General features: G+C 35.9%; 1 long non-coding RNA gene and 1 pseudogene across 2 annotated transcripts in view; one reads left to right on the plus strand and one right to left on the minus strand.

The window, feature by feature from the left end:
- LOC105097831 (uncharacterized) overlaps window positions 1–25,549 on the plus strand; it is a 131,872-nt gene that overhangs the window by 25,146 nt on the left and 81,177 nt on the right. The gene's annotated exons all lie outside the window — the stretch shown is intronic.
- Window positions 14,358–14,961, minus strand: LOC105097892 (serine/arginine-rich splicing factor 3-like; annotated as a pseudogene).

Raw genomic sequence — 25,549 nt, forward strand, 5'->3', positions numbered from 1 at the left:
TCCTTGAAAGAGCTGTTTGCTCAAGAAAAGAAATTGTCAATTTGTTCCCATCCAGAAAGAATAGATAAATTTGAAATACTCTTCATAAAATGGCTGTAAGAGGCAGTAGTGCTGAGAAACATGAATTTATGAACATAGCCACATGCTTTTTTTTCTTTCAGTTTGATTTAAATTTAATTATCCTCCCACAATGGAAAGTGATTTACAATGAAGAGATGAACTGGAAGGAATAGGAAAATGGAAACAAGATGTCATTTCTTTTTACTATTCAACAGATTTACCATCTGTTTTAAAATGATGTTTGACCATTTACAGTAAATGAAACAAAATGCTTTTTAAAATAATGTAACACTTTAAACTGTTTTTACTACCAAACTCTCCCTCCCCTGTGAACACATTCATCTTACTGAGCAAAGGTTTATTTAAGCTACACTTACATCTATGTTGTTTTTAGCTCATTTCCTTTGTAAAAAAGCAATTGGTGAGTTTATATCCCAGTTTAGCTGTTACAATAAAATATAAAAGGCATTTCTGTTTTGGCCTCTTGTGTAGCATTATCAAAAGCTACTAGAGTCATAGCAAAATATAGGCCAGCATAAAATTAGAAACTGCTGGTGTTTCCTTAACAGCAGTTACTGCACTTGTAGTTGTCCCTCCTCTTGCTACCAGCAGAAATCTGAAAGTCACCTCTGTGTACCAGACAGCAAACCCTGAGTGTGTTTTTTAAATAACAGCTTTTTTGAGATATTATTCACATAGCATAACATTTACCCTTTTAAATTACATAATTCAGTAGGTTTTAGTATATTCACAGAGTTGTGTAACCATCATCATTATAAATTTAGAACATATTCTTCACTCTAAAAAGAAATCCAGTGCCCATTTATAGGCCCTCATCCTCCCATCCTCCCTGCCACTCACTAGCAACCACTGACCTACTTTCTGACTGTATGGATTTGCCTATTCTGGAATTTTCATATAAATGGAATCATACATTATGTGGCCTTTTTTGACTGGCTTTTTTTACTTCACATACTGTTTTCAAGGTTTATCCATGTTGAAGCATATCTCAGTACTCCATTCCTTTTTACTTCTCAGTAATATTCCATCATATGGATACACCAAGTTGTTTATCCATTCACCAGTTGATGGGCATTTGACTTGTTTCCCCCTTGTTGACTATTAGGAATAATGATGCTATTAACATTCATGTGTATGTTTTTATATTGGACATAAGTTTTCATCTGAATGAAATAAATGGAAATTAGGTAGGTAGCTATCAGTGTCTACCATAAGAAATAGGTTTATTTTATTCCAAATGTATACTCAGTTATTCTAGCACCATATAATAAATAAAACTCTTCTTGAGTCTCATGTATCTTTTAATCAATTTCTGGACTCTCCAGTCTTTTTACTGATATATTTGTCTGTTCCTGTGCCAATAACATACTATTTTGTTTACTATATCTTCATTTTAAATTGAATTATGGTAAGATGAGCCTCCCTTCACTGGTCTTCTTTTCCAAATATTCTTGACTATTCTCATGTATTCTTCCATATGAATGTTAGTTACTGTCCCGTAAAATCCATGTATCAGTTCATACATTACTGATGTAAAATCAATGTATTCTGACTGGAATTGCATTTATATGTTAATTTGTGAGTAATTGACATCTTTATGATTTTAATTTTTCCTAGTCAAGAATATAGTATGTCTTTTTTTAAAGTAGTATTTTTATGTCATTTAAAAGGTCTAAGTTTTAATCTTAAGTAGCCAAAATTTATAAATTCTTTTTTCTGAATTTGGTAACATGCTCGAAAAGGCCTTTTCCACTCCAAGATTATAAAATATTCATACATATTTCTCTTAGTATTTTTATGCTTTAATATATCTTTAAATGTTGATACATATGGGCTTTATTTTGGAATAAAGTAATGATTCAGCTTTTAAAAAAAAGTCTGAACAGTTGTCTTGTTACTTTTATTGAATAAGCCATCTTTCTCCCACTGACCTGGAGTGCTAGTTTTATCATATATTGAATTCAGTATGTATTTGAGTCCAGATTTGGTTTTTGCAGTTTGTCCCATTTCTATACTAATACAGTAAACATTTAGCCTCTTTATACTTCTAGGTGATTTCACCAAGATGTTTAACCTCTAATTCTCTGTGAATTCAGTATTTTTCTTCCTTTTTGGGATAAGGAAAATGAGCCTAGCAAAAGTTATTTCTCAGGTGTTTGGATTTGGCAGAGAAGCCGCTTGTCCTTTCCCTAGGAACATCAGCTAATCTTCATTACCTTAGAGTGAAGATGAGCATCTGTATTAGAGGATACAGATGAAGTTCGGAGATATTTTTATGGTATTAATCCAGAGACCAAGGAATGCTTGGGTGCCCTCCTGCCTTTGGTGTCTCAGATTGAGGGAGCTATATGGAGCTGCATACAGGGGTGAGAAGCCAGTAACTCCCACTACAGAGCTCTGTTATGTTGAAGCTTTTCCTCCCTTCTACCAAACTAACATGGCACAGTCTTCAGAGGCACAGACCCCAGTAAGAGGCAGAAAAGAAGAGAGACCTGAGTGAGGAAGAAGAAGCAAATAAGACCTAATAAATGCCTTGGACTTTGACCAATCATTTAACCACTCCTCCTAAGGGCTTAGGGGCCCAGGAAAGCCTTTTTGGGTTGGTGGCATGAGAAGATGGAGCAGAATTGTTCTCTTCCCTCAAATCTGCAAAAGTAAACCATATGCCTGCAGTGTAACCAAAATGTTCCGGAGATTAAAAATTGAGATGGGGTTGGTTGTAGATGTGGTTAGATCCAGTGTTCCCTTAGTCTTTTTGTGTTCTCAGCCTATGCATTTTCACAACTTTTATAAGCCCCAGTTCCTCAGAATTTCTCACTAGAAACTTCAAGAATTACCTTTAGGGTACTTGACCTTCTAGTTGCTGGTATCTTCCCCAGTCTCTCTGAAAATATCATTGTTTCAAGATCTTTTTTGAGGTAGTCTTGCTAGGACGTAATTCTAGGTTGACAATTATTTTCCTCTCAGACTTTAAAGATACTATTCCACTGTCTTCTGGCTTCCATTGTTGCCACTGAGAAATGTCCTGTTATTTTCATATGTTCCTTTGTAAGCTGTATTTCTCTCTAGCTGTTTTAGAATCTTTTTCTTGTCTTTAGTTTTCTGTAGGTTCACTATGGTGTGTCTTGGTGTGGGTTTCTTTTTATTTAGATTTGAATTCATTTAGCTTCTTCAAACTCAGAATTTGAGTTTCATTAATTCTAGAAGATAGTCAGTTACAATTTTTTGAATATGATCTCGTCTCTCTCCTCTCCATTTTCTCCTTCTGGAGTTCCAGATGTACATTGGACTTTTGCACTTTATTATCTATGACCCATAATTTTCCTCTCATCCTTTCCATTTCTTTGTTTCTCTGGTACATTCTAAGTAACTTCTTTGGGACTATCTTCTAGGTCACTATGTATTTAGCTGAACTATTCGGCTGTTCAATCTTTCCATTGACTTCTATACTTTAAAATATTACATTTTTTATTTTAGAAATTCTGTTTGATTCTCTAAATACTACCTATTCTCATGCTATTTTAACCAAGTCAGACTGCTTGCAGTTCCCCATATGGTGACAGTAGTTCAAGCTGGCTAATGGATATGTGGGGTATTCATTATACTCTTCTATCTACTGTAAACAAAAAAATTTTTTAATGGAGGTACTGGGGATTGAACCTAGGACCTCGTGCATGCTAAACACATGCTCTTCCACTGAGCTAAACCCACCCCTCTTTTAATTTTTCTAAATGTGTATCTACTTTTGATATGTTAAATAATTTCCACAGTAAGTTTAAAAACTGGAATGGAGGACATCATCAAATTTTAAAAGGTTGGAAACAGTTGAACAATTGGCCACTTGAAACCGTGGGAATTTAAACTGGAGCATGGAGGAGACAGAATTGTGGGACATAGAACTTTTCGTGGAATGCAGTGGAGGATTCTGAATCGGCGAGGACAGCAGGAAAGGAAGCTGTGAATGTGTGGGAGACAGGAAAGGGGACATTGAAAGTAAGGTTCTAACCCTTAGTGGGAGGGCCCCAAAGCAGTCTATTTAATTTTCCACAGGGCCTAGAATTAGAGAATCACTAAGAATCATCTCATGTACTACCTTTATTTGAACATCATGGATTGCTGATGTTTTGGGTTTAAGGGATTTTGAAAAGGTGAAAACTCTGGCTTCTGCCAGGTTAGCATCATTGCTTCATTCTGGCTAGTCTGGTATAGCTAGTTTGACCTCTTTTTTTTTTTTTTTTTTTAACATTTTTTATTGATTTATAATCATTTTACAATGTTGTGTCAAATTCCAGTGTTCAGCACAATTTTTCAGTTATTCATGGACATATACACACTCATTGTCACATTTTACTAGTTTGACCTCTTGACTTAATTGGTTTTCCCAACCTATCCATGCACTGCCTTGCTGAGAAAAAGAGATTAAGAGGCAATGAGGAGACAATGAATATATGTATGTTTATGTGTAACTGAAAAATTGTGCTCTACACTGGAATTTGACACAACATTATAAAATGACTATAAATCAATACAAAAATGTTAAAAAAAAAAAGAGGCAATGAGGAAAATAATAGTTCAGACTTCTTAGGTGACTTAATTTTCTCTTTCCACTTTCTCTCCTGTCATGAAAATTTGAAGAAAATTTTTAATTTAAAAAAATCAGCAGAGCCCCACATCCAAGGATTTTCTGCATGCAAAGCAACCCCTAAAATATGTCCTTGGAACCACCAAGGTTTCTCTTGCAAACATTTTAATAACATTTCTCTCTTTTAAAAGATGTGGTTACATATGTCATGTTATTAGATCCTTACAGCAATTCTCTAGGGTGAGGCATTTATTACTAAGTCATTTTATAGAAAGAGAAAAAAACCCAGTATTTTTTTCTTTTCTTTAGTAACTTTGAGTTCCTCAGTTTGACGTCTTATTCCTGGCACGTAGTGGGGGCCCTCAATACATACTTGTTGGGTAAATGCCATTTAAAATGTGATTGGATTTATGAGATTTTTGATTTTACATACAGTTTTCAAAAAAAATGAAATTCTCTTGGCTCCCTCGGGTATGGTCTTTTTGAGTAGAAAGAAATCTGTTTGCAATGATTTAGACAAGTAAATTTTTATTTGGAAAACTGAGTTAGAAATGACCTGGTGGAGCTGTTACCCACCCCTGGAAATATACAGTCAGGCTATCACATATAATTAACAACTTAATTGGATACAGATTTTCATTCAAGCATGATAATAAAATAATATTATGATGAAAAACTTTTAGCAGTTTTAAGGAAAAACTCCTTAAGCCATTAAAATTTGAACCAGAACAATAATAACTTCAGTTACTTTAGAATAAAATTTGGCATATGAAAAGCTTGATAGGGAGTGGCAGTAGGATTAATCACAATCTTTAGCATTTACTGAATGATACTTGAAGCTATTATAAATGGGAAAATAAATTATAATTGTATTGCTACTGAGATTAGTCCTTTTTTAGATATCTAAAACATTACAACAAAGACACACATGAGGGCGCTCTAATCAGTCAGAAACTGCAAGAGCATAAGCATTTGTTACCAGGAATTAGAATTTAAAAAATCAAAACCAGTACTACACTTATACAGATCGAAAATTAAGGCCCGAAGAGATTGTGAGTCTATACACTCAATTCTTTAGAGTAAATACATTGGATATTAAATTTTTTTTTAGAGATTGTACAGCAGTCCCTTGTCAGTGAATTTACGCTGGAGAATTTTGACTCTGATACTGGCAACTCTATTTAAAATCTTTACCCATGACTTGATATAATTTATCTACAAGATGTAGGAAGAAACTGTTATTTAGAATATTTATTTCTATGAGTTTTTGCTCCACAAAATGTTAATTGTGCTTCATTTATACTTAAAGCTCAACTGATTTCTTTGGTCACAATCCTTAGTCTTTTCCCCGTTTCTGATACATTCCTAGTTTGTTCTTTGACATTCATTTAAATATAAAGTTACCAAGCTGCCTGCAGATTTTCCAGAGAGAAGGCCTATAAACATCCACAAAGATTTTATTAGAAAGAAACTATAATGAGAATATTGAATGTAGATATTTTTCACCCCTAAAAATCAGTATGTTTATGGCAATATTTGCTTTATAGGCAAATTTTCTTCAACTTATGTATTACCATTGTCACAGGAGGATTTGCTTCGTTTAGGTACCCAACACAACTTGGTCAATTTCACATTTCTATTTTTTCAAAGGGGAGTTTCTTTTCCTTAAATAATAAACTCATTTTTAAAAACAGCAAATTAAAAAGAAAAAAAAGAAACAAAACAAGACCTAGGGCTCTGAATGAGAAAGATCTCTCCCGTAAGGTATTAGGTGATGGGAAAGAAAGTATATCATGAATTTTATTTTCTGATTTGTCTTTGTTAATAACATGTACACACACACACACACACACACACACATTTCAGTTCAAGACATGGCTATACTCTTAATCACCTAAATTTATGTGTATTTTACAAATCAGAAATTAAGCCTCTTCCGCTTTTGCTGAGTAGGCTGTGAGCTGGATGGGTTTTGAGAGGTGGAGGTGGGGAGTAGGGACAGAGCAGAGTGAAAGGATAAAAGACAGACGGTAGGAAAAAGAGATACAGTTACAGGATACAGCAGATGGGCCGGTTTGTCCTGTGATATGTGGTGGAGCTCTCTCCTCTGTGATCTGCCTTCAGTAAAAATTTGCCTTCATCAAAAAAAAAAAAAAAAAAAAAAAATGAAGGAAATTAAGCCTCTTCCTGTCCTTGAAAGTACTTGACAATACTATAACACAAAGCACAGGGTTTTTAAGTCAAGGATGCAAATAACATTGTATTACAAGTACTAAAAGTTGTGTTTTTATTTATGTTTTGTCACTATTTAGTTAAATATATCAGATAAGTAAAAATATAATAGTATGCATATGACTCTATATGATCTGGCCCTGCCCACCATTTTGCTTCCTGTCTTATTACTCGCCACTGAGTCATTCTATGTTAGTCATACTGGTCTTTCTGTGCAGCAAACAGCCCAAGCATCCACCTGTAACAGCAGTATTGTACTTTCTGTTCCCTCTGCCTGGAATATTCTTATTAATGAATTTCTTTTCTTTGATCATTGGAATTAAAACTCTAAGATGGCAGCGTCCTTATTTGTCTGGTTTAGTAAAGGTCTCAAAAGAAAATAGATGATATGCTCAGAATAATTTTAGGAATACTTTTTTACTAAGTGATTATTTAGGGGTTATTTACAAAGATGCAAGTACAGGGAAACCACAGAGATTACAACAGTATCCTCGAGGTGGTAGCAGCTGTGATATCACCACTTTTAGGCCTAAAATGGCAGGAGGGATACCAGTTAGTAGAACCTAAAAGAAACAGCGTGTAAAGTTGACTCCCTTGGAAGATCAGTGACCTTGCCTGGAAAGGCAAGGTGTCCTCTCAGGGAGGGAGCCAAGAGAATAAATATCCTGATTCCACTTTCCTTCCCACTCTGATCTCCTGCCTGGGCTCCCTGTTGACCAAACCCAACCAAGGCATGAGAACCCTTTTGATGTGGTCTGTTAGATCAGCCTCTATGGGCAAAGCACGTAGTGGAGAAGGGTGAGGAGTGAACCTGGAAGGGTAAATGGAAGACATATGTCAATGGCTATATTTGTAGCACCTAGAACATTGCCAGGCACATAACAATTGTTTTAATATAACAGGCTTTATTGAGGTATAACTCACATGTCATTACAGTTCACCCATTTAAAGTGTGTAATTCAGTGGGGTTTAGTATTCTTACATACTAAAGAGTTGTACAACCATTATCATAATTAATTTTAGAACATTTCATCACCCCCATATAGAAACCCCATACCCATTAGTAGTCATTCTCATTTTATCCTTTCTCCAGCTCAAGGTAACCACAAATCTACTTTCTGTCTCTATGGATTTGCCTATTCTGGATGTTTCATATAAATGGTATCCTTAAATAGATGATCATTTATGACTGGCTTCTTTGGCCTAGCATGTTTTCAAGGTTCATTCATGTTGTCGCATGTATCAGTACTTCATTCCTTTTTATTGCTTAATAATATTTCATTTTATAAATTTTACCATATTTTATTTATTCAGTCATCAGTTGATGGGTGTTTGAATTGTTTCTGCTTTTTGGCTATTATGAATAATGCTGCTATGAACATTCATTTACAAGTTTTTATATGGACATAATGTTTTTATTTCTCTTGGAAATATACCTAGAAGTAGATTTGGTGGGTCATATGGTAACTATATGTTTAACATTTTGAAGAACTGCCAGATGGTTTTCCAAAGCAGTTTCACCATTTTACATTCCTACCAGCAGTGTATTAGGGTTCCAGTTTCCCCAAACCTCTCCAACACTTGTTATTATCTTTTTTATTATAGCCATCTTAGTGAATGTGCAGTGGTATCTTAATGTGATTTTAATTTATATTTCCCTGATGGCCAATGATATTGAGTATCTTTTCATGTGTTATAGGCCATTTGTATGTATTCATTGGAGAAATGTCTATTCAGATCTTTTGCCTATTATTTATTTATTCATTTATTTATTGGCAGTACTGAGGATTGAACTCAGGACCTCGTGCTTGCTAAACATGTGCCTTATCCCTGAGTTATACCAACCCTCACCTATTTTTAAACAGGGTTATTTCTTCTTTTTAAAACTGAGTTGTAAGTTTATATATTCTAGATACAAATCCATTGTAGATATGTTTTTAAAATTTTTCTCCCATTCTCTGAGGTGTCACAAAAACTTTTAATTTTGATAAAATCCAATTTATCTATTTTTCTTTTGTCATGTGTGTTTTGGTGCTTATCTAAGACTGCCTAACCCAGAAACATAGAGATTTAGTCCTGTATTTTTTTACTTCATCTGTTTGGGCTACTATAACAAAAATACCATAAAGAACAGAAGAAACTTTTGAGTGGCTAATGAACAACAGAAATTTATTTCTCTCACTTCTGGAGACTGAGAAGTCCAAGATCAAGACTCTGGCAGATTTGTTGTCTGGTGATGATCTGTTTCCTAGTTCACAGTCTGTTGCCTCTCGCTGTATCCTCACATGGCAGAAGGGACAAGGGAGCTCTCTGCAGTCTCTTTTTTAAGGTCACTAATCCCATTCGTGAGGGCTTTACCTTTATAATCTAGTCATGTCCCAAAGGTTTCACCTCTGAATACCATCACTTTGGGTGTTGCAATTTAACATATGAACTTTGAGAGATGTGACACTCACTCTATAGCAGTTTTGTTCTACGAATGTTACAGTTTTAACTCTCACATTTAGGTCTCTGATCCATGATGACTTAATTTTACACATATAAATTTTAATAAATATTGTTGAATAAATAGTATTGTTAGGTTTAAACTATTCATAATATCCATTGTTGGTGAGGATATCTGAGAAATAAAAACTCTTACACAATATTTTTGGAATATAAATTGGGACAACCTTTTTGGAGAGCTGTCTGACAATAGCTGTATAACTTTCAGCTTACTCTAATCCAGTAATTTCATTTCTAAGAATTTATCTCACAAGTATATAGTAGTTCTGTTAATCAGTCTCCACTTAAACAGCTCACCAGAATAACCAACACTGTAGTTCCCTCTCTAAAGTATGCTGACAGGTGCCCACAGCCCACTGAGCTTTACACTGGGGAAAAAAAAACCTGAAATGGGAACTTGTAAGCCATGTGTTTTGGCCATGGTTTGTGCAAGAAACATAATGTGAAACTATATGTAATCAGTGAACTCATTCTCAAAATAAAAGACCTTGACTCTTTGTCAAAACATTGGAGAAGAAAAACACATACATGTGTCCTAAGTTAATATAAAGCATTTAAAACATGTTGTATCAATTTTTATGATTCCTTGCTTAAATTGACTAACCAACCGACTACTGGTCCCAATAGGGTCAGATGAGATGGCTTCTACCCTACTTATTCAAGAATATTCATTATAGCATTACATAAAATAGCAGAAATTTGGAAATAACCGAATGTCACACAATAGGAGGTTGGCTAAGTAAATTATGAAACACTTAATGTAATGAAATGCTAAGCGATTATAAAACGTGAGGTAGATTTATACTGACATCAACAGATGTTTAACATATCTTAAATGGGAAAAAAAGCAAATTAAAAAGCAGAATTATAATCTCATTTTATTAAAATAACAAAAAAACCCTCTTTATATAATAGATAAAACCACACATGTGTGATAAGGAAAGAATGTAATATTATGAGTGTTTTCCTTTGCTGCTCCTGCCCCCCCAAACTTTCTAAAGAGGAAAGGTCCTTTATTTACTTGACTAATTAGCCAACTGTGGGATTAGTTTGACCAAAAACTGGAAAAGCCTTCGGACTGCTTTATTTGTGAAAAGAAAAGGGAACATAAAAGATAGGGAAGAGGAAGGAGGTTTGAGAAAAGGTGGCTATGTATGAGTTTGGGGAAAGAGATGGAATGAGAAAGCAGTTTTGTGAGGTGGAGGTAAAATAAAGTGAACACTTGGGAAGTTTTATAATGACATGCAATGTAATTTTCATATTACTCATTTTCTCGGAGGTGTATGAAGGCTTTCTATTGCTCTCCAGTGCTTTTGGAGTTGGTATTGTGTTTTTTAAACACAGATAGATGCTGATATCATATATGGATAGAAAAAAAACTCTGAAAAAAATATATACCAAATTACTAGTAGTGGTAATCTCTGGGGAGATAATTTTATGGGGGAACTTTCATTTTCTTCATTGTGTATTTCTGTAAGGTTTGAATGTTCTGAAATGAGCATGCATTCCCTTAGTTAATAGGAAGCAAATGGTAGAACTATGGGATTTGTTCCTTTATTTCGGGGCAAAAGGCTAAAGTAGTGAAGTAAAAATGACTTAATTTTACCCACTGCTTTTAGATCAAAGTTTTCTCATTGATAATACTAAAATAGCCAGCTTCCTTTATTTTTTATTTTTTTATCGAGGTATAGTTGATATACAATATTACATGTGTCAAGTGTACAACATAGTGATTCACAATTTTTAAAGACCATGCTCCATGTACAGTTATTATAAAATATTGGCTATATTCCCTCTGCTGTACAATATATCCTTGTCAGCTGCCTTTATTTTTGAAGGCACTGAATAAACTTAATTTTCGTTACAGATATTCACTCATGTATAGTAGCACTTGGGATTGTCAGCTATGTAAGTTATGGGTATGTGTGTGTGTACGCATAGCCACATACTGTTGAACACTTTTAACAACTTTAATTCATAAGCCTTTTGCAGACAGTTTCAATGACTGCTTGCTTATATATAATCTTTATCTTCTTTCTAAAATAGACTATTTTGTAGAGAAGTTTCGGGTTCACAGCAAAATTGAGAGGAAGATAAAGAGATTTCCCATGTACTCCCTGCCCCCACACATACATAGCCTTCTCCATTGCTAATATCCCCCACCAGAGTGATGCATTTGTTACAATTGATGATCTTACATTGACACATCCTTATCATCTAGAGTTCATAATTTACATTAGGATTCACTCTTGGTGTTTCACATTCTATGAGTTTGGACAAATATACAGTAGTAAATAAATATATAATAATATATAGCCACCATTATGGTGTCATACAAAGTAGTTTCACTGCCCTAAAAATCCCCTGTGCTCATACTAATCATCCTCTTTCTTCTAAACCCTGGCAAAAACTGATCTTTTTTACCGTCTCAATAGTTATATTTTTTCCAGAATGTCATGTAGTTGAAATGGTATAGTACGTAGCTTTCCCAGATTGGCTTCTTTCATTTAGTACTATTGTGTTTAAGTTTCCTCCATGTTTTTCATGGCTTGATAGCTCATTTCTTTTTAGTGTTGAATACTGTTCCATTGTCTGGATGTACCACAGTTTATTTATCCATTTACCTGCTGAAGGGCATCTTGGTTCCTTCCAAGTTCTGGCAATTATGAGTAAAGCTGCGATAAACATCCACGTGCAGGCTTTTTGTGGACTTAACACATAAAAATCCTTTGCGTAAGTACTAGGAGCATAATTGCTGGATTAGTATAGTATAAGTATCTTTAGTTTTTTTAGAAACTGCCAAACTGTCTTCAAAGTGGCTGTACCATTTTGCAGTTTAAACAGCAGTGAATGAGAGTTCTGTTGCTCCATGTCCTTGCCAGCATTTGGTGTTGTGAGAGTTTTGGCCATTCTAATAGGTGTGTAGTGATATCATATTGTTGTTTTAATTTGCATTTCCCTGATGACATATGATGTGGAGCGTCTTTTCATATGCGTATTTGCCATCCTATAGTTCTTCGTTGGTGAGGTGTCTGTTAAGATCTTTGGCCCATTTTTAAATCAAGTTGTTTGTTTTCTTATTGTTGAATTTTAAGACTTTATATTTTGGATAACAGTCCTTTATCTGATTTTTTTTTGCAAATATTTTCTCTCCATGTATGGCTTGTCTTTTTATTCTCTTGACAGTGTCTTTTGCAGAGCAGAAATTATTAAGTTTAATGAAGTCCACCTTATCAATTTTTTCTTTCTTGGATTGTGCCTTTGTTATTGTAACTAAAAAGTCACCACCAAACCCAAGGTTATGTAGGTTTTCTCCTGTGTTATCTTCCAGGAATTTTATAGTTTTGCATTTTACATTTAGGTCTGTGGTCCGTTTTGAGTCAATTTTGTGAAAGCTGTAGGGTCTTTGTCTAGGTTCATTTTTTTGCATTTGGATGTCTTAGTCATTCTAGCACCATTTATTAAAAAGATTTGTCTTTTGTCCAATGTATTGCTTTTACTTCTTTGTCAAAGATCAGCTGACTATATTTATATGGAGCTATGTCTGGACTCTGTTTTCTGTTCTATTGATCTATTTGTTTGTTCTTTTGTAAATACCACAGCCTTGCTTACTGTAGCTGTATAGTGAGTTTTGAAGTCAGGTAGTGTTGGTCCTCCAACAGTGTCCTTCTCTTTTAATATTTAGTTGGCTATTCTGGGTATTTTTCCTCTCCATATAAACTAAAGAACTTGTCAGTACCCGCAAAATAATTTTCTAGGGCTTTGATTGGGATTGATTGAATCTATAGATTTAGTTGGGAAGAACTGACATCTTGAAAAAACTGAGTATGTCTATCCATGAACATGGAATATCTCTTCACTTATTTAGTTATTTGGTTTTTTTATCAGAGTTTTATAATTTTCCTTATGTATGTAATTTTCTATGTTGCAAATTGACCTTAGAAATTGTAACAAATTATTCACTCTATTTACATAGTAGGTCATGATTCAAATAAGGTATGGGAACAGGAATCTAGAAAGCAGTACTAAGGAGCTGTCCAGTTTTCTTGTTTGAAAAGGCACATCTTCTGGACATTCATTTTTTTTTTGCACAATTATGCTAATATTGTATTGTCAAAAGCACTTTATAAGAAAATATAAATATGGCTTCCAATAGGAATGTTATACCTGGACTTGGTACCGAGCTCACAGATTTTACTTTTGCAAGGAAAAACAGGCTTTCAGGTTCAACAACAATTTGTAACCAAAACTTTAATCCCAAGGATTGTCACAAAACATTACAAATGACAGCATGAAAAAAATCTTGCACAGTAACTCAAAAGTTCAGCTCTAAAATGTATCCTTAAACTGGCAGGACACTGGTATCTTGAATAGTCTCAAATTTCCCAGTAAAGAATGTTACGAAAAGCTATATATTCATATACAGCAATCACATAAGGAACTTATGACCTAAAGCAAAGGTAAACTAACTTTCTTGAAACTTAAGATTCTATACCACTGGACAACCTCTTGTCCAGTGTGAAGACTGGTGAGATTTTTAAATCTCTAATCTAGCTTAATGGTGCAACTTTAATGTTTACCTGCTGGCTTTTATTCAGAGCAGCTTTTAGACTGCTTGTTCAACTACAGCTGCATACCATATCCCAGCTGTGGAAAGTCTTTTCACTTTTTGCCAGTTTTGTTTCTGTAATATTAATCACACTTTAGCTGGGGAGCTAGAGGTTATTATCAGTCTGTGTAAGACTAAAAGCAAATTCAGTTTTGCATAAGGGAACATTGTAAAGTAACGATTCTTGGTATTACATGCCTCATATGATCCATTTCAAACCATAGAGAATTACATCTTTATGTGTCACTGTTCCAAGAGACAAACAAATGTGAACAGCTAAAACATCTTAAAAACGCATCAAGCTTATGAAGTCTCAAACCAAACATGAATTTTTTGTACATACTCCTGTCAAATGCAGTTATTTCCTGTACACCACTCCTCTTGCAAACTGGTCTTCTGCTTCCTTTCGTTTGACCTAGATCGGCTAGGAGACTTAGAGAAAGAGAGGGTTGGCTTATGATTTCTTTCCCAAGACAGCGATCTCTCTCTTCTCATATCTCTAGAAAGGGACCTGCTCCGGCTGCGAGAGAAGCTTCTTGGAGATCTCTCTTTCAGATCTGCGGCGGGTTGGAGGACTCCTCCGATAATCATCTCGAGGGCGACGACCCCGAGAGGGAGGTGGGCCACGATTTTGACTTCTGTTTTCACCATTGGACAGTTCCACCCTTACTCGGCAGCCACATAGTGTTCTCCCATCTAGCTCTCGGGCAGCATCCGCTGCATCTCGGGGATCTTCAGATGCAACAAAAGCAAAGCCAGGAGGGTTTCTAGCAACCCAAATACTTCGGAGTGGTCCATAATAGCCAACAGCTCATTCCAGTTCAGTCTTGTTACCATTGTTTCCGAAATTACCTACATAAACTTTACAGTCCAATGGACAGGAATCACAATGCATTTCGAGATCTCTGTTACAAGCACGGAGGCTCAAATCCACATACCCTCGGCAGGATCATCCCGCTCCCCACACGCCTGACTCTTTTAGATGCTCACGCTGAACTGGCGTCCACAAAATGGCCTGGACATTCATGTCTTAATGTAGAGAGTAATAGCAAAGTTGCTAGATTCTGTCCTTACTCTGCATTAAGGTAGTGTAACATGGTGGTTATTTGTAGTAGCTCTTAGTTCTTCATCGCTTAGATTCAAATCCTAGTTTTGTGACCTTGAGCAAGTTAGTTCACCTACCTGTGCCTCAGTTTTCTCATATATGAAATGAAGATATCATAAGGTTGCTATAAAAATTAAATAAGGAAATACATACAGTGTATGTATTGCTTAGCCCCTAGCATGTAGTTTGTACTCAGTAAATGGTAGCTAGTAGTTTGCTATTGAATTTTCTTTCTCAAGAAATTTCAAGCTATGTTAGAAACAACAGATAGCGATCAGCTTTACCAAGCTGTACACTGAATTCAATTTGATGTAAATCTAGTTGTGATCATAATAAGATAGTAATGAGAAAGAGTTCTGTTTGTTTGGTATTTGTTTTTTAAATTAAGTTATGAAAGGATTTCAAAGGAGCAACAGAATCAAACACATATTTACGTGGTGGAACAGTTCTCCCTTACACCTACTTCCCTGTAGTCATCAGCATTCCCTGCCTTGAGCAAAGGATGACACAAGTAAAAAGCTTTTGAATTATAAGAACCTGAACTTTTAAGTTTAAAAAACCCAAGGCCTAACAAATTCAAGGTATAGAGTTCATGCCATGAACAGTGGATTTAGAAGAATAGGTGGAATCAGTCTGCCTACTCCATCCTGGATTAATAGAGTGTTTATGAGCCCAGCAGGATGTGGGAACAAAGGAATGTTATTCATGAGTTTGTATGTGGAGTATGAGGCAATAGGCCTAAGAGAGAGCCTAACTCAGCAAAGGAGCCAGCAGACTCAAAGAGGACCTACAGCCAGAAGCAGGAAGGTACCCCAATACCTAGCAGGGCCCAGGTAGGAATGAACACTTGTCAGCTTGAATAGATGGCAACTAGAAGCCCCAATACCATGTCCATCCCTGGAATTTAGGTGCAGCTCAGGAAAAGGCAGGAGAAGGACATTTTGCATTCACTGAGATTAAGTTCCTGCTGTTGGGCAGAATGGGAGCTCAAAATGGGAATTAAGTGTAGTGATACAAAAACAAAGTTAAAGTTAATTTCTTGTACTTCTGAGTTAAGGTCTTAAATCTATTTAAAAAAATCTAAATAACCTTCCAATATCTTACTAGAATGTTTTGAAATATAATATCTTTCTTGGATCTGGAAAACTGTAGGCCACTTTCTAAACATCATGACCAGGAAAAAGGTGTCATTGTCCATGATGCTAAGTACATATTACATAAAGAGTAGACGTTTTAATCATACATATATAGAATTAAAACAGTTCCTTGATGTATTCTCAACAAAAATATGTACTTATATTCACTAAAAATGTGCTCCAGAATATTCATAGCAGCATTATTTGTAATAGCCAAAATCTAGAAACTTAACTAAATGCCCATCAACAGTAGAATGGAGAAATAAAATTATGGTAAGTTTAAACAGTGAAATAGTATGTAACAGTGAGAAGGAACAAGCTATATATGACAGCATGACTGCACTTCACAGATCTAAATTGGGTGGAAGAAGCCATTCCCAAAAGTACTAATGTATTATCCCATTTATATAAAGTATAAAAACAGGAAAAATGAATCTATCAGCAGTTAGGATAGTAGTTACCAATGGCTAGTGGTTAGAAGTGAGTCCAAGTGGTACTTCTGGGGGGTTAGTAACATTCTGTTTCTTGATCTGGTTGAGGATTGCATAGATATGTTTGTTTTGTGAAAATTCACTGAGCTGTATTTATGTGTGCCTTTTAAAAATACTGGGACTATGATGTACATGTTCTTCCTTATTGTTCAGTTTCCAGTTTATGATTTGTCAAAAGTAAATAGTCAGGTGAAAAATAAAAGTTAAGCCCTGAAAATGGGATGATCAGAATTTAAAACAATTTTTTTCTTTCTATTATATTAATAGATATTTTCTTCCACTTAAAAGATGATAAACTGCTCAAAACAGTAGAGCAATTTTGGAAAGAATTTGAAAGAAAACTACATTTTGGAATACCCAGTAGTTAAGATGATTTCCATGTATAGACTCTAAGGGGTCTAAACTTGCTTTATGAAGATGAGCTTTCTCAAACACCACCATCTAGATAATTCAGCATTCAGAACAGCAATGAAAACTTACCACTTTAAATCTGATTGGATTGTAGATAGAGATTGTCATGTTAGATTTAGTACAACTGTAGAATTAATACTCAAAACCCCCATGCTGCACAGTTTTCCCATATGCTACATAAAAATGCTATATAGTTTCTCACAAGCTGCTATATTAGAGTGCTGATTTTATGCCTTCAACTTGCTTAATGTTTTCATTTATATACAATAGAGTTTTACACCACATTGGTCAAACAACCTATTGCAAAATAATTTATAGTAAAGTTATAATAAATTTATACAAAGGATTGATTTAGCATTAATTTTCTAACTGTGGAAGTCAATGAACTATAAATCTGTAAATAAATTGGTGAAGCAAAAGACATAAATGACAAAAAATTGGTCACTGTGTTGTACATGTGCTTTTTAGATAGCTACATGGAGAAAATATATGGGAAGAAACTTCATAAAATTTAAAATTAGTAACATAAAAATAATATAATGCACAAAGAAGTAGACTATCCCAGCAAAATTGTGAAGAAAACCACCCAAGAATCTGGTTCATAATCTTGACATACTGGCATCAGAATTCAGTTAATGATACCCTGCAAAGGAAAGCATCTTCACACTCTTGTGCTTCCAAATTTTTTTGGAGGCAGATCCATAGCACAATCTATTTAATTCTTAGAATATCATGTTTCTGTTTGTGTGCATGTGTTTGAATATCTTTACTATTTAAAAGACCACACTGAAGACATCACCTTGGCAGTGTAACAGTCCAAGTCCCGAGTGGTTGTTTGAATCCCCTCTACTACATGCCTTAAACAGTCACCAGCCTGGCTTTGATCACCTGCAGTGGTAGAAGGTCACTACCTCCAATACATTTGATCCATTTCTTCCAGCCTTGACTGGTTACTTAGAGATTGTGGCAATGCCAGTTTAGTCTCCATTTTTTTTGTCAGACGAAACCTTTTTTATAAAAAATCCTTTGAAACCCAGTCTCAGTGGTGTCAACTGGGAACAAGAGAGGCCAAGAAGGAGAGTCACTGTGTTAATGAAGATACCATCATCATTGCTTGGGAAAAAAATTTTAAGTCCTTCATTTTGAGACATTTAATTGATAGTTGCAGTCTTCATTAGGTACTATTAGTGTGAAAAAAGGGTCAGAGTTTTTATTTGGAAAATTATGTCATAAGAGTGTACATTCCCATCAGGAGTCCTGAGAGCCACTCTGATTGGGCTAGGTTAGGTTTAGTTCATGTGCCCACCATTGACCCAGGGTCCAGGGGAATGGGATGCATTAGGCCCGGTCATGTGCTCTAACTCTGGTATATCCTATCAGATCAAGGTGACTGTGACAAGGTGAGCAGTGACTCACATAGGAAAATTAGGGCTGTGGCCGGGTATACAGTGAATGTTGTGCAGGTTGTGCACTGCACAACTCCAAGGGTTACCATTCAGACAATCTGCATTGTGACTGGCACTCCCTTGGAATGTGTGGTGCACAACCTTTGCAGCTATATGTAGTAAACCCAGCTGTGACTTGAAAAAGGAATTATTATTATGATTATTATTATGCTGTAGAGACAAATTACAAATGTCCACTGCTCTGATTAGCTATATTTGCTTATCTGTTTGTTCCCAAAAGGTTTATGAGTGTACTTATGATCCTCAATATTTGGTCTAATTATATATTCTGTCTCTGCACCAGTGGTTTTCAATTCTTTTTTTCCTGCTACAACATGCACAAAGAAGGATTTTCATATAAGTTCATATCTAGGTTACATAAATCCTGAAATGTGTGTTCTAAAACTCTACTCCTTTGTCATTCACTCAAGAAATCACACCTGTTATCTCTTGAGCACCATAGAAGAAGAGAGGCATGGGCCTGGTAGGGAGTGTGTTAATGGTGATAGGTAAGTTCCTCCCCTCCTCATAGCAAGCCAAGTAAACTGGGAGATACTTAGAAGATCGCTTGTAAACTGTGTTTTGAGGAGTGCCTGCAAGAAGGGGTGACTGGCATTTCAGTATCCAAATGTCCACACACCTGCTTAGGTAGCACACCTGATCTATCACCTGTGCCTATCTGAGCAAGGGAAGAGTAAATAGGAGAGAAAGGGAGAGACAGAGACAGGGCCTGGTGGAGCAGCCTGCATTCCCCTGGATCAGGACAAGGATGTGAGCATTTTCCAAAGGGTCGGGAGCTGCCGAAGACAGCTACCTGTCCAAGAGAGCTCCCCGCTGGCTGAAGGCACTCCAGCAGCAAGAGGCTGAGGGAGACAGGGACAGAGGTGGCAGAAGTGAAGCTGGAACCAGACCTCTCAAGACTGGAAACAGTTGTACTGAGGCCCTGCCAGGCTTTCCAAAGAGCCCACACAGTAACCTCAGGAGGAAGTGGGCAGTTGGACACCTGCCACACAGAAGACACCTGTGGCAGTCATGGTGGTGAGCTGCCCGGATCTCTATTCAAGAAAGAACTTGCTTTTTGACTTTAGGGAGTGCAGTTAGCTGTCAGCCTCCAGCTGTGCCATCAGCGTCAGCTGCGCCAGTTGAGTTGGGGCCTGTGATTTTCCTGGGTACACCCTAGTCGGTGACAAAACAGCAGGGATACTAAGGCCTGGCCATTTCTGCCCAATGCAGGACTCCTCTTAATGTGCAGTCTCTTCTCCAGAGTCCCTGGTGGTTAGCTGAGACTTTGTTAGACCTGCATCACAGTCTGAAATTCTTGTCAGATTCTCTTCCCCCACCCTATTCCCTACGTTTTGGCAGTATTACTCCTCAGTAAACCTCTCGTACTCCCAAGTCCACTGCAGCATCTCCTTGGAGAACTTGTACCGACACAGTATCCTTGACCAGTTAGCATTTACTGGAGAAATGATGGTAACACTTTCATACCAAGTTAGAGAAAGAGATGTTTTCCTTTTTCAGAACCCTTCTTGCCACCACCAAACTGGTAAGGAGGGAGGGTTAACAAAACAGACTGTGCCTCCTCCTTACTCCACATTCTTCTAGCCTTTGGGTAAACCTGCTCTGGGAAGCGAGGCAGGTAGGGAAGAAAGGAAGTTAAAATTAGGATTACCAGATTCAACAAATAAAATATAGGGCACGAAATTAAATTTAAATTTCAGATAAATAATTTTTTAGTATAAATATGTTCTAAATATCACATATTTCTAAATGAAGTGTTTAAGTTTGAAGGTTTTACCAGGCCTAGACTTTTTTTAAGGGCTAGCCTTAACATTTAAAAGGGATCAGAATGTTATAGGATCTGCCTAGGACATTAAAGGGAAGGAGGAGATTAAGTATATCACAGTTGGGCCCCTGAGAGAAAAACAAAACAAAACAAAACAAAAAAACTTTTCACATTTATATTCCCTGAGTTGAAACTTTTCAATAGACTGGTTACATACATAAGCATATAAAGTAAATCTTTCAAACACTTTCACAGTTTAATTGTGATTAGTAACAATCACTAGATGCCAGAAGGCAACAACAGTTTCTAGTGTCTTCTGGTGAAACCTACTCTCAAACACACGCCAGTGGAACATCACTTATGTAAGTCTAAGGGTGTCAAAAACTCTCCTATACTCACAAAAACTCTTTGAGCTGACCAAAAGAAGATAAAAGATAAGAGCCTTGTCTTTTTGCTCTGCACTTGCTTGAAACTGCTGAACCTTTAACCTCAGGTGGCAAGTTCATCCCAGCAGCTTCTAGCCATTGTTGCCTGCTGCAGGAAAAAAAGTAGCTACCACACCCTCTTCTTTTACCCCTCTGCCAAGATCAGCAGCTACACAGAGCCCAGAGTGAGAGGACAGAGCTTGAAATTGCTGATGAAATGTAATTGTTCAGAGGGGGCTGTTTTTGATAAACAAGAGACTATTTCCAGAGGGCAAGAGAACAAAGCACAGTCAATAAACATAGCTTGGACACACCATTATTGCGTTATGTATGAATTGGAGTCGGGGTGGACAATTCTAGGTTTATGGTCATTAATTAATGAATTAATTAAACAAATAGGTATATCTTGATTCTTGAATTTTAATCATACCTATAAAGAGTATTTCCCTAGCATTTTGAAAAACTTATTTTAAATCAAAAGCCAATAAAATACTTAATGGCAAAAGACTGAAAGTATTTCCATTAAAAATCAGGAGGCTGCTAACTCCATTGTTGTATGGTAATTCTGAAAGTCCTTACCACTGCAGTGACACATGAAACAGAAATAAGGCTTGTTAACAAATTATGACATGTCAATAAATGAAATACTGTATAGACACTGAAATGATATTTCCAAAAATTATGAAAGAGATAAAAAATATTATGAGTGAAAATATAGGATGTGAAACACTGTGTCTGTGGATCAAAGTTAACGTCATCAATAATTGACAAATTGGCAACATGTGCCTTCTGAGAACATAACATCAATTATATGTTTTTGCTAAAACAGTATAACTTGAACCTAATCATGAGGAAACATCAGACAGCTCCAAACCAAGGGACATTATAGAAAACTAACTGGTCTTTATTCTTCAAAAATGTCAATGTTGTGAAACATTAAGAAAGTCAGAAAATTAAAAAGACATAATCAAATGCAAAGCCTGACCCAGGATTTTCTTATGTTATAAAGGACATTGTTGGGAGAATTGGCAAAACATGAGCAAGATCAGATACAGTATTGCATCAATGTTAATTTCCTGGTTTGATCATTGTGCTGTGGTTATTGCAAGAGAATTTCTTGTTTTTAGGAAATACACAATGAACTATTGAGGTGTAAAGGGGAACCATATCTCTAAGATACTCTGAAAAGTTTCAAAGACAGAAACAGAGTAAATGAAAGAGAGAAAGGGAGAGGGAAGGATCTTCACATAGAGCAAATCTGGGTAGAAGGGAGTTCTCTGGACTCTTTTGCAACTTTCCTTAAGTCTGAAATCAAAATAAGAGAAAAAATTGTTCAGTGTGTATTTATTTAAAAGTACGTATTATAAATATAAAAATATATTATAGACATGCATATTATTAATATAAAATACATATTATATAAAAATATGTATTATGACTGGGAAGAAATATACCACAATGCTATTTCTTAGTTGAATGATTTTTTGATATAACCTTTCTATGAACTGTGTATATATCTTTTTTATGATTCTTAAACAGACCCATTTATGTTGGCATTTTAATGCCTTTAAACAAATTCCCATAAAATAATTTTTTTCTTACCTCTGTTTACTTTTTGCTTATTTTCAATGTTTATGGCAACGTAATGATTAAATTAAGGTTTGTTTTTTGTCTGAAACTGAATTGAAAATGATTACCCACTTGCCTCAATCAGTCATATAAGTGCAATGAATAATGGAGAATTTTGATTTTTACCTCATGCACCCCATAGCCTTATTAGAAAGGGTAGGTTTGTAGATTTGTAATTGGGCGTACAAGACCAACCTAAATAATTTATATGTGATATTCCATTAATGCAATGTTGTATACCTTTAAGTGAAGGAAGTACTAGATAAGAACTATCAAATTTATGATTCTTTTATTATCAGGCATTGTATAGAGAAATATTCTGTAAAGGCTGCATAGTACCTGGGTTCCACATAATCCAGGTTATAGATTTCACATCTGTAAATCAACAGTCTGATCTTTACATGGACTCATTCCACTATATGCCTTATAATAAGTTTAAATTTAAAACTATGCAGGTTTTATGTTTTTTCAACAGAACAATAAAATCCCAGCATAAAAGTCATCAACTGAGCTTCATTCCTCTAGGCAGATTCATAATTAAGTCATCTTAGACAGGTAATTGTCCATCCCAGTGAGAGTCTGTATCATGCTCAGTAATTCATTCCTATAATGATCTTTCATTAGAAGCTTCTTTATTATGTCTAATTCAAGTATTTGCTTTTCAGTTTAATCCCACATCATCTGACTTTATAATTCACTTAGGAACTCATCCCAGTGTAGAAGCTTATGCAATAAATATCCTTATTCTATCATCCTGATGAGAAAATATTGTTTCATTTCATATTCATCATTAATGTTATTTGCATATATTAACTTTATTTTCTTTCTTCTCTCTTATCAGAGTGTAATGATTTGCTGTTACATTGCCCATTTCATTGAAATCTGTATATGGCTCTTTGAAAAAAAATATGGTGCATTTTTTGCTTTGAAAAGCAAAAAGTAACCTTCATGTATTTATCTGTAATTTTTGACTATATTATGTTGTAGTTATTTGATCTCATACAGATGACTTACCTTAAGATACGTTACTGAAGAATCCTGAAATGTATGTAGATCTGAGAATATGATCATCCACTATCATGTCCATTGTTTCTAGTAACCTGTCATTTTACTAGTTTTTAATTGTCAGTATCTAGCATAGTACTTAGCACTAGGGGTAGAAATAAGCATGAATAATAATCTTGTCATCATGATGCATCTCCCATTCATAAAATATTCCTTAAAAAGAGGACAATGCTTATTTCTTATATGTCTGGACAGCATGGTGCCCACATTCTCCTTCCTTGTCACACTGAACATACTTGTAATTCCAGATTACCTGAATATTACACGTGAGCAAGAATGGATTCTCATCAAAGTAGGCATATCATAGAGATGAGGACATATCCAAGGTGCCAGGCACATAGGTTATGTACAATGGAGAATGTCTAGAGATGAGACTAAAAGTGCCACTTAGTGAAGGGCCTTGTGTGCCACACAATGGAGTTTGGCTTTTGTTTTTAAGAAGGATTAGTTGAAGTATTATGCAGGGAAATTGAAGATGTATTAATGCAGATTTAGATTTTAGAAAGAGCACTCCACAAGACAGCAGTGGAATTCGAGGGTACAGATAGAAAAATGGCAAAGGCGTGATCAAGACAATGATGCGGGAATGAAAGGAAGGGTTGGAATTGAGAATTATGAAAGAAGTAGAATAAAGAGGATTGAGTGGTTGATTAAATATGGAAGGAGATGAAAGATAAGGAATATGCCCAGGTTTCTGATTTACACTTTGGGGTGAATGGTGATGCTCTATAATACTGCCTCCTTAAGTCATTCCATTCAGGGTTTCCTCACTGAATCAAACAGGATTCTTGGTCGGAAGTAATAGAGACAGACACTGGCCTATCTTAAGTAAAAAAGTAATTGTGGAAAGTGTGTGTGAGAGAGTGTTAATCATTACATAATTTCTGTCCTGTCCTTTTTTACTCACTTGCTTATCAGAATAAAGACCACATTTCCCAGCCTCCCTTGCAGTTAGATCTGGCCATGTGACTAACTTCTGGCCAGTGGCATATAAGCAGAAGTAGCATGTGAAATCTCCTGGACTTATTCTTAATGGGTGGAGGCATAAATCTCTTTCTTTTACCCAGTCATATATGTGATGGCTGGAGCTCCATTTTGGACCATGAGGAAGAAGTCCATACCTTAAGGATGGTAGAACAGGCAGCTAGAAGCATTCTGGGTTCCAAGTGATTGCAGAGCTACAATAAGCATCCTAAAATGCCTATATCCAAACTTTTATGTGAAAGAGAAATTTGAACCTTGTTTAATTGCCCATTATTTTGGGTTTCTATTACATGCTACTGAATCCATATCTCAGTAACATAGGTGAGCACTGGGGACTCACTAAACGGACAGAAGGTGGGATACAAGGGAGGCACGGAGTACATAAACTCAGCACTGTGCTACTGCTGCTGGGAGCAACCTGACTCCCAGATTCCTCCAGACTTTGGTTCATGATTCAAGGTGCAAAATCCTGGCAGGGAGCATTGTATTGCCTGTGTTAGGCCATGTGTCTGCTCCCTAGGGGCACTAAAGGGCAGCTGGAGGAAGGATCTGGCTCTTTATTTCCATAGAGAGCCTCAGCAGTGGGAGGTGTGTGTCAGGGGTGGTCGGCACATGAACAAAACACACAACATAGGGTTCCCTCCAAGGGAAGACTGAGCTGCTGATAGGAAGAGGGACGGGAAGTATGCTGGACAGCCAAAACCCCCAGCAAATATCCACTACACTCTTCTTATCGCTGCTGAATCAAGGCATATTAAGAAAGGCTATTATGATTTTTTTTTTAACTTTCCTATTTCAGTGGATCCATTTTGCCACAAAACATTGCAGTTTCTTTCACAATACCCTTACTTTAAGTGGCACACACTTACCATTTTTTTCTGAATTCTGTTGCAAGCAGATTCACAGGCTTCTTATAGTACTCATATGCTCAACCCTTTTTTTGGCAATAGCAGCATGAAAAATAATGGCAACATTGTGTAATAGCTACAATCAAATTTCTATTTTTAGATATTCAAACTACTTAAGAACAGTTAGGAGATGGTATGTGTAAAACAAATTCTTA

Source organism: Camelus dromedarius, chromosome 16, assembly GCF_036321535.1.
Source record: "Camelus dromedarius isolate mCamDro1 chromosome 16, mCamDro1.pat, whole genome shotgun sequence".
Lineage (NCBI taxonomy): Eukaryota > Metazoa > Chordata > Mammalia > Artiodactyla > Camelidae > Camelus > Camelus dromedarius.